Source organism: Oncorhynchus keta, unplaced genomic scaffold (assembly GCF_023373465.1).
Source record: "Oncorhynchus keta strain PuntledgeMale-10-30-2019 unplaced genomic scaffold, Oket_V2 Un_scaffold_26447_pilon_pilon, whole genome shotgun sequence".
NCBI lineage: Eukaryota > Metazoa > Chordata > Actinopteri > Salmoniformes > Salmonidae > Oncorhynchus > Oncorhynchus keta.
The window spans coordinates 122,120-139,064 of record NW_026290893.1 but is presented as its reverse complement, the minus strand read 5'-3'; the positions used below and the strand labels follow the sequence as shown (position 1 = coordinate 139,064).

Genomic DNA, 16,945 nt, shown 5'->3' with positions numbered 1-16,945 from the left:
AAGTCAAGCCACATGTCACAGTTGAGCTGCCTTGTTAAACCCTAAAAATAAATAATAACACGATTGCGTTGAAAATACCCATTAAGCCATTTGTTAAGATTTCAGCCATGTGGGACCTGTTGTCCTACTGTGCTGTAGTCAGGATGGCCGAGCGGTCTAAGGCGCTGCGTTCAGGTCGCAGTCTCCAATGGAGGCGTGGGTTCAAATCCTACTTCTGACATACCTCAAGGGAACATTTTGACATTTGCTGTATGGTTAGTGAGAAAGTCCATATTGCAAATGTACGGTCCCCTTACTAGACGTCCGAAAACGTTTGTAAAATTTGCGGACGGCTTCGGGGCCGAGCGGCAGGGCCGGTCCTAACGGGAAGTCATCATATGAACTTTGTCGGACATTCGGTTTCCGCTTTATAAAATAATCAAATTTTGGTCATTTTTCCACTGTCCCGGAAAATCCCACAAGAGGGCATAAGCTATCATATTGCTATTGGACAAAACATCACGAATCACGACGGGCCTTATATGGAAAACTGAAAATATTTCAAGCCGAAACCTGTGAGCGTAGGTTTGGCATAATGGGCAGTTGGCCTCGAAAAAGATGGCATCTAGGCCTCAACGGTTTTTGAGTTATGGCCATTTATCTGGGATTAAAGGTCCAAAATGAAAATAGCAAAATTATTTTTCCACTTCACGTCAAAGTCAAGGAGCCTCCGGTGTCAATAAAACAAGAACCAGCCATTTATCTATCGTCATTTAAGAGAAATCGTACAATGACAGATTGGTGATGTTCAAAGATAGGTGTTTTTTTTTTTCAACAGTTACAGATCCAGTTGCAGGATGTTCAAATGAATCTTTTTAAAGTGTGCTGCGGAGCTCTGCGAGATTTCTGTGATTTTCTATGATTTTCTGAAATAACACACACTCACTAAACCCTCCGTAAATAACTCAGTTCTTAACGTAAAGACTTCAAACTCAGGATTCTGTAAAGGCATACCCCAATAAGGATATGAGTTCATTTATAGCTTCATGTACCAACCAGAAGTGCCTTAAATGGTGTCACAGTGGCAGTTTCCAAGGGTTAAAAAGGTCAGATCTTTTCAAAACTTCATATGTGTGATTAGGCAACCCCATAAACTGTAAGTCAGTCATTTCTCCCAACAGATGTCAAAGAAAAGCTCTCTCACACACACACACACAGACACACACACAGCAAGGATGGAGTGACAAAGTGCGGTGCTTAAAGACACACAGAGCCAGCAATGGCATTTCCATATTCTCTAGGCCGTGCAAGTTTAACGAGATGCCCCGCTTGACCGTAGCTCGCTCGGTCTAAGCGCAGCGACCATGAGAAAAGTAGGCCCAAATGAAGCCTGCCCAGCAACGTAATTTGCTTTTGGGTGACAGTGAGAGAACCGTTAGGTGAGAAGTACAATTATACCTCAGGTACGTTCCTAAGGTCCTCCCGATCTGTGCAAGCCTAACCTTGACCGTGTGGCATTAAACCTTAATAGTTAAAATAAGGTGTTTACTTTACTTTTTCGAAATTCCAATTTTATTATCATAATTTTTTTTTTTTTACATGCGCATAAGGCATGTCAAATGTTTTGTCCATTTACAATATGCTTTCAGGAAGTTAAAAGTCGAAAATTTGAACTTTAAAAAAAAAACGTATCACCCTTGTAAAAAGTGCTTTCTGGACCGTTTTTAGAAATTGTTTCGATTTTATGTCAATTAATCATGTGTAAGGACTGTATGAATATACTTTTGTAAAATGTTATTATCATATTTTTTTTATTTTTACTTGTGCATAAGGAATATGATTTGTCCATTTGCAATATGATTTCATAGGAAGTCAAAAGTCAAAGTCAAAAGTCAAAGTCAAAAGTCACTTTTTTTGGGGCCAAATGCCATAAGAAATTTGACATGCTCAAAACTCCTGCAGAAATGCTAAATTGACTGGCCTGATGAACACAGGATGGCCGAGCAGTGATAGTTGTACCTTTCCATCACTCGTTGTGTTGATTTCATCATGTCCATTTGTTTATGTTTTCTCACTTTTGCAAAGTCACTGTGCATTTGCAATATGGTTCAATGGGCATGTACCATCATGAATTTGTCATGCTATAAAAATCCTGCAGGAATGCTAAATTGACTTGCCTGATGAACACAGGATGGCCTGGCAGTGATAGTTGCTACTTTCCAACGCTCATTGTGTTGATTTCATCATGTCCATTTGGTGATGTTTTTTCACTATAGAATCATATTGCAAATGCACGTGCATTGTTGTGCAACTGGTGATTGAAAATAGGCACCTGGTAACCCAAAATAAAAATATGATTGTAAATGCATTTACCGGGACTCCTATTATCCATGCCCACTATGGAGTACCCTACTACGGCCCTCTATCTATGGGGGCCATCCTGAGTGCTTTATCCTGTTCAGGATACCACGGTTTACTGCCCCTTCTGGAGGATTTGGGTACCCATATAAAACAGGATACATTTTTTTCAAAAGTTGCTAATATTTGCATATTAAAAATATTATCGAATAGAAAACACTCTAACAATTCTAAATCCGTTTAAATTTTGTCTCTATGTAAAACAGAAGTGTCAGGGCATGCATTCTCCCAAAATCTCTCTTGTAATGGAAAAAGTTGCCTCTGCTTTGACGTCATATTTAACGCACTTCCCAAAAGGCTCTGGGAACAGTTTCTACGTGTTCAGCGTGAAGGCTGCCTTCTATGGGGCTTGTCAGTGTGTGAATCGCGCGCTCACGAGACGTTGAGCGTGCCGAAAGGTCTCGGTCACGCCAAAAACAGTGCCCTGAAAGCGCTCTGTACATTTTCTCTCTTTCCTCAGGATCGATTAAAAGACGTGTGTGTTTCATTAGTCCTCACAATTGCTGTAGACCTTTATGAGGACTGTTTAAAATATTCTGATGGATACGCATTGTTGTGCAACTGGTGATTGAAAATAGGCACCTGGTAACCCAAAATAAAAATATTGTTGTAAATGCATTTACTGGTCATTCTAATATTAATGCCCGCTATGGGAACACAGGATGGCCGGGCAGTGATAGTTGTTCCTTTCCATCACTCGTTGTGTTGACTTCATCATGTCCATTTGGTGATGTTTTTCACTGTTGAATCATATTGCAAGTGCACGTGCATTTGCAATATGGTTCAATGGGCATTTACCATAAGAAATTTGACATGCTCAAAAATCCTGCAGAAATGCAAAATTGACTGGCCAGATAAACACAGGATGGCCTGGCAGTGATAGTTGCTCCTTTCCATCTCGTTGTGTTGACTTCATCATGTCCATTTGTGATGTTTTTTTTCACTGTTTTCTTACTTTTGCAAAGTCACTGTGCATTTGCAGGTTCAATGGGCAGGTACCATCACAAATTTGACATGCTATAAAAATCCAGGAATGCGAAATTGACTGGCCCGATGAACACAGGATGGCCTGGCAGTGATAGTTGCTACTTTCCAATTTCATCATGTCCATTTTTTATGTTTTCTTACTTTTGCAAAGTCACTGTGCATTTGCAGTATGGTTCAATGGGCAGGTACCATCACAAATTTGTCATGCTATAAAAATCCTGCAGGAATGCGAAATTGACTGGCCCGATGAACTCGGGATGGCTGGGCAGTGATTCTGGTTAATCTTAATCGCTCATTAGGGTTGATTTCAGAATGTCACTTTGGTGATGGTACCTCACTGTTTAAACATATTGCAAATGGACAAGAGTCACCAGCAAGTCACCGTCCATCAGTCAATTAGATATCATTCTGACACCAAACTGATACAAACTGACACCAAACCCACTTTTTCCAACTCGTTTAGTAGCCAACTATCACATACTTCAGAGCTGGCCCAAAATTCACAACGCCTTCGGTTCAAACCATAAAGAAACCATAAAACACGTAGTTACGTTCTAGCTGCGGGTCCATTTCTTATGTTATGTGTAGCTTAGGCGACCCCGAATCCCAAGTTTCGGCTCGATAGGTCATTTGGTGTCCGAGAAAAACCCTAATTGGTGCTGAAAATCCACTTGTTTCCATGACTTGCTACGGGGTCCTTGAATGAGCTATCGGACAGAAACGTTGGGTTCCGTCTCTATGGGCCGAGACGGTCGCAATGCACCTAGTCTTACGACTCTGGGACATTTCTAAATGTTGTCATTTTCGTAATGGTCAAAATGAATTGAAGTCATTGCAAATGTACAAGGCTGTTTCTCGGTCCGCGAACGTTCTAGAGCCACCTAACTCACCACGCACTATCGACATGAGGTCTAGAACAGGTTTCTAAAGTTTCGGAACTCTAGGTCTGACGGTTCTTTTTTAGCTCGAACAAAGCTTACTATTGCAGGCACTATCAGTCTCTACGCACCCCAATACGTCCCTCCTTACAAGTTGTGTGTCTGTGTGATTTAGTTTTCCTTTTAAATTTTATGGGAAAAATGACTGATTTACAGTTCATGGGGTTTCCTAATCACAAATATGAAGTTTTGGACAGATTTTTTTTTTAACCCTTCGAAACAGCTCCTGAGACACCAATTATGGCACTTCCGGTTGGCACAGGAAGCTATACGTCAACACATATCCTCATTGGGGTATGCTGTTACAGAATCCTGAGTTTTAATTCTTTACGTTTAGAATTGACTGATTTACACAGGGTTGAATGCACTATGTCTATCAAACTGCAGGCAGGGTATGGATATACACTTTTAGGGTGATTTTAACCACTTCCGGTTGCTCCAGGAAGCTTAGAATCAACACAGGTAGACCTCATACTGGCCTGATGGACTGTTACCAAATACAGGTTCATACGGCATTCATAACCCATATAGGCTTAGGGTTGAATTTAGGGGTGCAGGCAATGTATTCCTATGGGGAGAGAAGTCAATGCAAACTCTTTGAAGTAAACACCTTCTTTTAACTATTAAGGGTTAATGCCACACGGTCAAGGTTAGGCTTGCACAGATCAGAAGGACCTTAGGAACATACCTGAGGTCGAATTGTGCTTCTCACCCTAACGGTTCTCTTACTGTCACCCAAAAGCAAATGACGTTGTGGAGCAGGCTTCATTTTGGGCCTAATTTTCTCATGGTCGCTGCGCTCAGAACGAGCGAGCTACGGTCAAGCGGGATATCTCGTTGAACTCGGCACGGCCTAGAGATTATGTTTATGCCATTGCCTGCTCTCTGTGTCTTTGAGCACCGCACTTTTCACTCCATCCTTGCTGTGTGTGTGAGAGCTTTTCTTTGACATCTGCTGGGAGAAATGACTGATTTACAGTTTAGGAGGGTTACCTAGTCACACATATGAAGTTTTGGAGAGATGTGACTTTTCTAACCCTTCAAAACAGACAGTGTGACCCAATTAAAGGCACTTCCGGTTGGCACAGGAAGCTATAGTTAAACACATGTCTTGACTGAGGTAGACTCTTACAGAATCCTGAGTTTTAAGTCTTTAAGTTAAGAATTGACTGATCTACGATCTACACAGGGTTGAATGTAGTCATTTTCACCTTTGAAGGTTATGCAGATCAAAACACCTTTGGGTCAATTTAACCACTTCCGGTTGCTCCAGGAAGCTTAGAATCGACACAGGTAGACCTCATAGTGGTCTGATTGACTGTCATAGAAGACAGGTTCATAAGGCATTCATAACCCACATAGGCTTCAGGTTGAATTTAGAGGTGCAGGCAATGTATTCCTATGGGGAGAGAAGTCAATGCAAACGGTTTGATGTAAACACCTTCTTTAAACTGGTAAGGGTTAATGCCACACGGTCAATGTTAGGCTTTTACGGATCGGGAGGACCTCAGGTACGTTCCTGAGGTCGAATTGTGCTTCACCTTAACGGTTCTCTCACTGTCACCCAAAAGCAAATGACATTGAGGGCCAGCCTTCATTTTGGGCCTACTTTGCTAATGGTCGCTGTGCTTAGACCGAGCGAGCTACGGTCAAGCGGGGCATCTTGTTGAACTCGGCACGGCCTAGAGAATATGGAAATGCCATTGTAGGCTTTGTGTGTCTTTAAGCACCGCACTTTGTCACTCCATCCTTGTTGTGTGTGTGTTTCTGTGTGTGTGTGTGTGAGAGAGAGCCTTTCTTTGACATCTGTTGGGAGAAATGACTGAGTTTATGGGGGTTGCCTAATCACACATATGAAGTTTTGAAAAGATCTGACCTTTTTAACCCTTGGAAACTGCCACTGTGACACCATTTAAGGCACTTCCGGTTCGCACAGGAAGCTATAAATAAATTCATATCCTGATTGGGGTATGCCTTAACAGAATCCAGAGTTTTAAGTCTTTACGTTAAGAACTGAGTTATTTACAGAGGGTTTAGGTAGTGTGTGTTATTTCAGAAAATCATAGAAAATCACAGGAATCTCGCAGAGCTCCGCAGCACACTTTAAAAAGATTCGTAAGAACACCCTGCAACTGGATCTGTAACCGTTGAAAAAAAACCCACCTATCCATGAACATCACCAATCTGTCATTGTACGATTTCTCTTAAATGACGATAGATAAATGGCTGGTTCTTTTTATTGACACCGGAGACTCCTTGACTTTGACGTGAAGTGGAAAAATATTTTCTCTATTTTCATTTTGGACCTTTAATCCCAGATAAATGGCCATAACTCAAAAACCGTTGAGGCCTAGACGCCATCTTGTTAGGGGCCAACTGCCCATTATGCCAAACCTACGCTCACTGAGTTTCGGCTTCAAATATTTTCCGTTTTCGAGATAAGGCCCGTCGTGAATCATGATGTTTTGTCCAATAGCATGATATATATGATTGCTTATGCCCTCTTGTGGGATTTTCCGGGACAGCGGAAAATGACCAAAATCTGATTATTTTTGTAAAACGGAAACCGAATGTCCGACAAAGTTCATTTGATGACTTCCCGGTAGGTCTGGCCCTGCCGCTGGGCCCGACGCCGTCCGGGAATTTTACAAACGATTTCGGACGTCTAGTAAGGGACCGTACATTTGCAATATGGACTTTCTCACTAACCATACAGCAACTGCCGAAATGTTCCCTTAAGGTATGTAATATAGACAGTAGATCTAGCTGGTCTGTCATTTTATAATAGAGACATAGAGACAGTAGATTTAGCTGGTCTTTCATAACATAATAGAGACATAGAGACAGTAGATTTAGCTGGTCTGTCATAATATAATAGAGACAGTATATCTACCTGGTCTGTCATAATATAATAGAGACAGTATATCTACCTGGTCTGTCATAATATAATAGAGACAGTAGATCTAGCTTGTCTGTCATAATATAATAGAGACAGTAGATCTAGCTGGTCTGTCAAAATATAATACAGACAGTAGATCTAGCTGGTCTCTCATAATATAATAGAGACAGTAGATCTACCTGGTCTGTCAAAATATAATAGAGACAGTATATTTAGTTGGTCTGTCATAATATAATAGAGACACTAGATCTAGCTGGTCTGTCATAATATAATAGAGATAGTAGATCTAGCTGGTCTGTCATAATATAATAGAGACAGTAGATCTAGCTGGTCTGTCATAATACAATAGAGACAGTAGATCTAGCTGGTCTGTCATATTATAATAGAGACAGTAGATCTAGCTGGTCTGTCATAATATAATAGAAAGTAGATCTAGCTGGTCTGTCATAATATAATAGACAGTAGATCTAGCTGGTCTGTCATAATATAATAGAGACAGTAGATCTAGCTGGTCTGTCATAATACAATAGAGACAGTAGATCTAGCTGGTCTGTCATAATATAATAGAGACAGTAGATCTAGCTGGTCAGTCATAATACAATAGAGACAGTAGATGTAGCTGGTCTGTCATTTTATAATGGAGACATTATATCTACCTGGTCTGTCATAATATAATAGAAACAGTAGATCTAGTTGGTCTGTCATAATGTAATAGACAGTAGATCTAGCTGGTCTGTCATAATATAATAGACACAGTAGATCTAGCTGGTCTGTCATAATATAATATAGACAGTAGATCTAGCTGGTCTGTCATAATATAATATAGACAGTAGATCTAGCTGGTCTGTCATAATACAATAGAGACAGTAGATCTACCTGGTCTGTCATAATACAATAGAGACAGTAGATCTAGCTGGCCTGTCATAATATAATAGACACAGTAGATCTAGCTGGTCTGTTATAATATAATAGAGACAGTAGATCTAGTTGGTCTGTCATAATACAATAGAGACAGTAGATTTAGCTGGTCTGTCATAGCATAATAGAGACATAGAGACAGTAGATTTAGCTGGACTTTCATAATATAATAGAGACAGTATATCTACCTGGTCTGTCATTTTATAATAGAGACAGTAGATCTAGCTGGTCTGTCATAATATAATAGACACAGTAGATCTAGCTGGTCTGTCATAATATAATACAGACAGTAGTTCTAGCTGGTCTGTCATAATACAATAGAGACAGTAGATCTACCTGGTCTGTCATAATACAATAGAGACAGTAGATCTAGCTGGCCTGTCATAATATAATAGACAGTAGATCTAGCTGGTCTGTCATTTTATAATAGAGACATAGAGACAGTAGATTTAGCTGGTCTGTCATAACATAATAGAGACATAGAGACAGTAGATTTAGCTGGTCTGTCATAATATAATAGAGACAGTAGATCTAGCTGGTCTGTCATAGTATAATAGAGACAGTAGATGTAGTTGGTCTGTAATAATATAATAGAGACAGTAGATCTAGCTGGTCTGTCATAATATAATAGAGACAGTAGATCTAGCTGGTCTGTCATAGTATAATAGAGACAGTAGATGTAGTTGGTCTGTCTTAATATAATAGAGACACTAGATCTAGCTGGTCTGTCATAATATAATAGAGATAGTAGATCTAGCTGGTCTGTCATAATACAATAGAAACAGTAGATCTAGCTGGTCTGTCATAATGTCATATTATAATAGAGACAATAGATCTAGCTGGTCTGTCATAATATAATAGAGACAGTAGATCTAGCTGGTCTGTCATATTATAATAGAGACAGTAGATATAGCTGGTCTGTCATATTATAATACAGACAATTGATCTTGCTGGTCTGTCATAATACAATAGCAAGAACAGATCTAGCTGGTCTGTCATTTTATAATGGAGTCTGTATATCTACCTGGTCTCTCATAATATAATAGAGACAGTAGATCTAGCTGGTCTGTCATAATACAATAGAGACAGTAGATCTAGCTGGTCTGTCATAATAAAATATACAGTAGATCTAGCTGGTCTGTCATAATATAATAGACAGTAGATCTAGCTGGTCTGTCATAATATAATAGACACAGTAGATCTACCTGGTCTGTCATAATATAATAGAGACAGTATATCGACCTGGTCTGTCATAATATAATAGACACAGTAGATCTAGCTGGTCTGTTATAATATAATAGAGACAGTAGATCTAGCTGGTCTGTCATAATACAATAGAGACAGTAGATCTAGCTGGTCTGTCATAATACAATAGAGACAGTAGATCTAGCTGGTCTGTCATAATATAATAGAGACAGTAGATCTAGCTGGTCTGTCATAATATAATAGAGACAGTAGATCTAGCTGGTCTGTCATAATACAATAGAGACAGTAGATCTAGCTGGTCTGTCATAATATAATAGAGACAGTAGATCTAGCTGGTCAGTCATAATACAATAGAGACAGTAGATGTAGCTGGTCTGTCATTTTATAATGGAGACATTATATCTACCTGGTCTGTCATAATATAATAGAAACAGTAGATCTAGTTGGTCTGTCATAATGTAATAGACAGTAGATCTAGCTGGTCTGTCATAATATAATAGACACAGTAGATCTAGCTGGTCTGTCATAATATAATATAGACAGTAGATCTAGCTGGTCTGTCATAATACAATAGAGACAGTAGATCTACCTGGTCTGTCATAATACAATAGAGACAGTAGATCTAGCTGGCCTGTCATAATATAATAGACACAGTAGATCTAGCTGGTCTGTTATAATATAATAGAGACAGTAGATCTAGCTGGTCTGTCATAATACAATAGAGACAGTAGATTTAGCTGGTCTGTCATAGCATAATAGAGACATAGAGACAGTAGATTTAGCTGGACTTTCATAATATAATAGAGACAGTATATCTACCTGGTCTGTCATTTTATAATAGAGACAGTAGATCTAGCTGGTCTGTCATAATATAATAGACACAGTAGATCTAGCTGGTCTGTCATAATATAATACAGACAGTAGATCTAGCTGGTCTGTCATAATACAATAGAGACAGTAGATCTACCTGGTCTGTCATAATACAATAGAGACAGTAGATCTAGCTGGCCTGTCATAATATAATAGACAGTAGATCTAGCTGGTCTGTCATTTTATAATAGAGACATAGAGACAGTAGATTTAGCTGGTCTGTCATAACATAATAGAGACATAGAGACAGTAGATTTAGCTGGTCTGTCATAATATAATAGAGACAGTATATCTACCTGGTCTGTAATAATATAATAGAGACAGTAGATCTAGCTGGTCTGTCATAATATAATAGAGACAGTAGATCTAGCTGGTCTGTCATAGTATAATAGAGACAGTAGATGTAGTTGGTCTGTCTTAATATAATAGAGACACTAGATCTAGCTGGTCTGTCATAATATAATAGAGATAGTAGATCTAGCTGGTCTGTCATAATACAATAGAAACAGTAGATCTAGCTGGTCTGTCATAATGTCATATTATAATAGAGACAATAGATCTAGCTGGTCTGTCATAATATAATAGAGACAGTAGATCTAGCTGGTCTGTCATATTATAATAGAGACAGTAGATATAGCTGGTCTGTCATATTATAATACAGACAATTGATCTTGCTGGTCTGTCATAATACAATAGCAAGAACAGATCTAGCTGGTCTGTCATTTTATAATGGAGTCTGTATATCTACCTGGTCTCTCATAATATAATAGAGACAGTAGATCTAGCTGGTCTGTCATAATACAATAGAGACAGTAGATCTAGCTGGTCTGTCATAATAAAATATACAGTAGATCTAGCTGGTCTGTCATAATATAATAGACAGTAGATCTAGCTGGTCTGTCATAATATAATAGACACAGTAGATCTACCTGGTCTGTCATAATATAATAGAGACAGTATATCGACCTGGTCTGTCATAATATAATAGACACAGTAGATCTAGCTGGTCTGTTATAATATAATAGAGACAGTAGATCTAGCTGGTCTGTCATAATACAATAGAGACAGTAGATCTAGCTGGTCTGTCATAATACAATAGAGACAGTAGATTTAGCTACTCTGTCATACCATAATAGAGACATAGAGACAGTAGATTTAGCTGGTCTGTCATTTTATAATAGAGACAGTAGATCTAGCTGGTCTGTCATAATATAATAGAGACAGTAGATCTAGCTGGTCTGTCATAATATAATAGAGACAGTAAATCTAGCTGGTCTGTCATAGTATAATAGGGACAGTAGATCTACCTGGTCTGTCAAAATATAATAGAGACAGTAGATTTAGTTGGTCTGTCATAATATAATAGAGACACTAGATCTAGCTCGTCTGTCATAATATAATAGAGATAGTAGATCTAGCTGGTCTGTCATAATATAATAGAGACAGTAGATCTAGCCGGTCTGTCATATTATAATAGAGACAGTATATCGACCTGGTCTGTCATAATATAATAGAGACAGTAGATCTAGCTGGTCTGTCATAATACAATAGAGACAGTAGATTTAGCTGCTCTGTCATACCATAATAGAGACATAGAGACAGTAGATTTAGCTGGTCTGTCATAATATAATAGAGACAGTAGATCTAGCTGGTCTGTCATAGTATAATAGGGACAGTAGATCTACCTGGTCTGTCAAAATATAATAGAGACAGTAGATCTAGCTGGTCTGTCATAGTATAATAGGGACAGTAGATCTACCTGGTCTGTCAAAATATAATAGAGACAGTAGATCTAGCTGGTCTGTCATAATATAATAGAGACAGTAGATCTACCTGGTCTGTCAAAATATAATAGAGACTGTAGATTTAGTTGGTCTGTCATAATATAATAGAGACACTAGATCTAGCTGGTCTGTCATAATATAATAGAGACAGTAGATCTACCTGGTCTGTCAAAATATAATAGAGACAGTAGATCTAGCCGGTCTGTCATATTATAATAGAGACAATAGATCTAGCTGGTCTGTCATATTATAATAGAGACAATTGATCTAGCTGGTCTGTCATAATACAACAGCGAGAATAGATCTAGCTGGTCTGTCATTTTATAATGGAGTCGGTATATCTACTTGGTCAATCATAATATAATAGAGACAGTAGATCTAGCTGGTCTGTCATAATACAATAGAGACAGTAGATCTAGCTGGTCTGTCATAATATAATAGAGACAGTAGATCTAGCTGGTCTGTCATAATATAATAGAGACAGTAGATCTAGCTGGTCTGTCATAGTATAATAGGGACAGTAGATCTACCTGGTCTGTCAAAATATAATACAGACAGTAGATCTAGCTGGTCTGTCATAATATAATAGAGATAGTAGATCTAGCTGGTCTGTCATAATACAATAGAGACAGTAGATCTAGCTGGTCTGTCATAATGTCATATTATAATAGAGACAATAGATCTAGCTGGTCTGTCATAATATAATAGAGACAGTAGATCTAGTTCGTCTGTCATATTATAATAGAGACAGTAGATCTAGCTGGTCTGTCATATTATAATAGAGACAATTGATCTAGCTCGTCTGTCATAATACAATAGCGAGAATAGATCTAGCTGGTCTGTCATTTTATAATGGAGTCGGTATATCTACCTGGTCTCTCATAATATAATAGAGACAGTAGATCTAGCTGGTCTGTCATAATACAATAGAGACAGTAGATCTAGCTGGTCTGTCATAATGAAATAGACAGTAGATCTAGCTGGTCTGTCATAATATAATGAGACAACAGATCTAGCTGGTCTGTCATAATATAATAGAGACAGTATATCGACCTGGTCTGTCATAATATAGAAGAGAAAGTAGATCTAGCTGGTCTGTCATAATATAATAGACACAGTAGATCTAGCTGGTCTGTTATAATATAATAGAGACAGTAGATCTAGCTGGTCTGTCATAATACAATAGAGACAGTAGATCTAGCTGGTCTGTCATAATACAATAGAGACAGTAGATTTAGCTGGTCTGTCATAATATAATAGAGACAGTATATCTAGCTGGTCTGTCATAATGAGAATAGACAGTAGATCTAGCTGGTCTGTCATAATATAATAGACACAGTAGATCTAGCTGGTCTGTCATTTTTATAATAGAGACAGTAGATCTAGCTGGTCTGTCATAATATAATAGAGACAGTAGATCTAGCTGGTCTGTCATAATACAATAGAGACAGTAGATCTAGCTGGTCTGTCATAATGTCATATTATAATTGAGACACTAGATCTAGCTGGTCTGTCATAATACAATAGAGACAGTAGATCTAGCTGGTCTGTCATAATGTCATATTATAATTGAGACAATAGATCTAGCTGGTCTGTCATAATATAATAGAGACAGTAGATCTAGCTGGTCTGTCATAATACAATAGAGACATTAGATCTAGCTGGTCTGTCATAATGTCATATTATAATTGAGACAATAGATCTAGCTGGTCTGTCATAATATAATAGAGACAGTAGATCTAGCCGGTCTGTCATATTATAATAGAGACAGTAGATCTAGCTGGTCTGTCATATTATAATAGAGACAATTGATCTTGCTGGTCTGTCATAATACAATAGCGAGAATAGATCTAGCTGGTCTGTCATTTTATAATGGAGTCGGTATATCTACCTGGTCTCTCATAATATAATAGAGACAGTAGATCTAGCTGGTCTGTCATAATACAATAGAGACAGTAGATCTAGCTGGTCTGTCATAATAAAATAGACAGTATATCTCGCTGGTCTGTCATAATATAATAGACAGTAGATCTAGCTGGTCTGTCATAATATAATAGACACAGTAGATCTGGCTGGTCTGTCAAAATATAATAGAGACAGTAGATTTAGTTGGTCTGTCATAATATAATAGAGACAGTATATCTACCTGGTCTGTCATAATTAAATAGAGACAGTATATCGACCTGGTCTGTCATAATACAGAAGAGACAGTAGATCTAGCTGGTCTGTCATAATATAATAGACACAGTAGATCTAGCTGGTCTGTTATAATATAATAGAGACAGTAGATATAGCTGGTCTGTCATAATACAATAGAGACAGTAGATATAGCTGGTCTGTCATAGCATAATAGAGACATAGAGACAGTAGATTTAGCTGGTCTTTCATAATATAATAGAGACAGTATATCTACCTGGTCTGTCATATTATAATAGAGACAATAGATCTAGCTGGTCTGTCATATTATAATAGAGACAATTGATCTAGCTGGTCTGTCATAATACAATAGCGAGAATAGATCTAGCTGGTCTGTCATTTTATAATGGAGTCGGTATATCTACCTGGTCTCTCATAATATAATAGAGACAGTAGATCTAGCTGGTCTGTCATAATACAATAGAGACAGTAGATCTACCTGGTCTGTCAAAATATAATAGAGACAGTAGATTTAGTTGGTCTGTCATAATATAATAGAGACACTAGATCTAGCTGGTCTGTCATAATATAATAGAGATAGTAGATCTAGCTGGTCTGTCATAATGTCATATTATAATTGAGACAGTAGATCTAGCTGGTCTGTCATAATATAATAGAGACAGTAGATCTAGCTGGTCTGTCATAATACAATAGAGACAGTAGATCTAGCTGGTCTGTCATAATGTCATATTATAATTGAGACAATAGATCTAGCTGGTCTGTCATAATATAATAGAGACACTAGATCTAGCTGGTCTGTCATAATACAATAGAGACAGTAGATCTAGCTGGTCTGTCATAATGTCATATTATAATTGAGACAATAGATCTAGCTGGTCTGTCATAATATAATAGAGACAGTAGATCTAGCTGGTCTGTCATAATACAATAGAGACAGTAGATCTAGCTGGTCTGTCATAATGTCATATTATAATTGAGACAATAGATCTAGCTGGTCTGTCATAATATAATAGAGACAGTAGATCTAGCCGGTCTGTCATATTATAATAGAGACAGTAGATCTAGCTGGTCTGTCATATTATAATAGAGACAATTGATCTTGCTGGTCTGTCAAAATACAATAACGAGAATATATCTAACTGGTCTGTCATTTTATAATGGAGTCGGTATATCTACCTGGTCTCTCATAATATAATAGAGACAGTAGATCTAGCTGGTCTGTCATAATACAATAGAGACAGTAGATCTAGCTGGTCTGTCATAATAAAATAGACAGTATATCTAGCTGGTCTGTCATAATATAATAGACAGTAGATCTAGCTGGTCTGTCATAATATAATAGACACAGTAGATCTGGCTGGTCTGTCATAATATAATAGAGACAGTATATCTACCTGGTCTGTCATAATATAATAGAGACAGTATATCGACCTGGTCTGTCATAATATAATAGAGACAGTATATCGACCTGGTCTGTCATAATACAGAAGAGACAGTAGATCTAGCTGGTCTGTCATAATATAATAGACATAGTAGATCTAGCTGGTCTGTGATAATACAATAGAGACAGTAGATCTAGCTGGTCTGTCATAATACAATAGAGACAGTAGATTTAGCTGGTCTGTCATAGCATAATAGAGACATAGAGACAGTAGATTTAGCTGGTCTTTCATAATATAATAGAGACAGTATATCTACCTGGTCTGTCATTTTATAATAGAGACAGTAGATCTAGCTGGTCTGTCATATTATAATAGAGACAATAGATCTAGCTGGTCTGTCATAATACAATAGCGAGAATAGATCTAGATGGTCTGTCATTTTATAATGGAGACAGTATATCTACCTGGTCTGTCATAATATAATAGAGACAGTAGATCTAGCTGGTCTGTCATAATACAATAGAGACAGTAGATCTAGCTGGTCTGTCATAATGAAATAGAGACAGTAGATCTAGCTGGTCTGTCATAATATAATAGACAGTAGATCTAGCTGGTCTGTCATAATATAATAGACACAGTAGATCTAGCTGGTCTGTCATAATATAATAGAGACAGTATATCTACCTGGTCTGTTATAATACAGAAGAGACAGTAGATCTAGCTGGTCTGTCATAATATAATAGACACAGTAGATCTAGCTGGTCTGTTATAATATAATAGAGACAGTAGATCTAGCTGGTCTGTCATAATATAATAGAGACAGTAGATCTAGCTGGTCTGTCATAATATAATAGAGACAGTAGATCTAGCTGGTCTGTCATAATATAATAGGGACAGTAGATCTACCTGGTCTGTCAAAATATAATAGAGACAGTAGATCTAGCTGGTCTGTCATAATATAATAGAGACAGTAGATCTACCTGGTCTGTTATAATATAATACACACAGTAGATCTAGCTGGTCTGTCATAATACAATAGAGACAGTAGATCTAGCTGGTCTGTCATAATACAATAGAAACAGTAGATTTAGCTGGTCTGTCATAATATAATAGAGACAGTATATCTACCTGGTCTGTCATTTAATAATAGAGACATTAGATCTAGCTGGTCTGTCATAATATAATAGAGACAGTAGATCTAGCTGGTCTGTCATAATATAATAGAGACAGTAGATCTAGCTGGTCTGTCATAATATAACAGAGACATTAGATCTAGCTGGTCTGTCATAGTATAATAGGGACAGTAGATCTACCTGGTCTGTCAAAATATAATAGAGACAGTAGATCTAGCTGGTCTGTCATAATATAATAGAGACAGTAGATCTACCTGGTCTGTCAAAATATAAT

General features: G+C 37.7%; 1 non-coding gene across 1 annotated transcript; it reads left to right on the top strand.

Annotated features, from left to right (window-relative positions):
* The first annotated feature begins 137 nt into the window (after positions 1 to 137).
* trnal-cag (transfer RNA leucine (anticodon CAG)) lies at positions 138 to 220 on the top strand. The gene has a single exon. It is a non-coding gene; the product is annotated as a tRNA-Leu (tRNA).
* Positions 221 to 16,945: the final 16,725 nt, after the last annotated feature.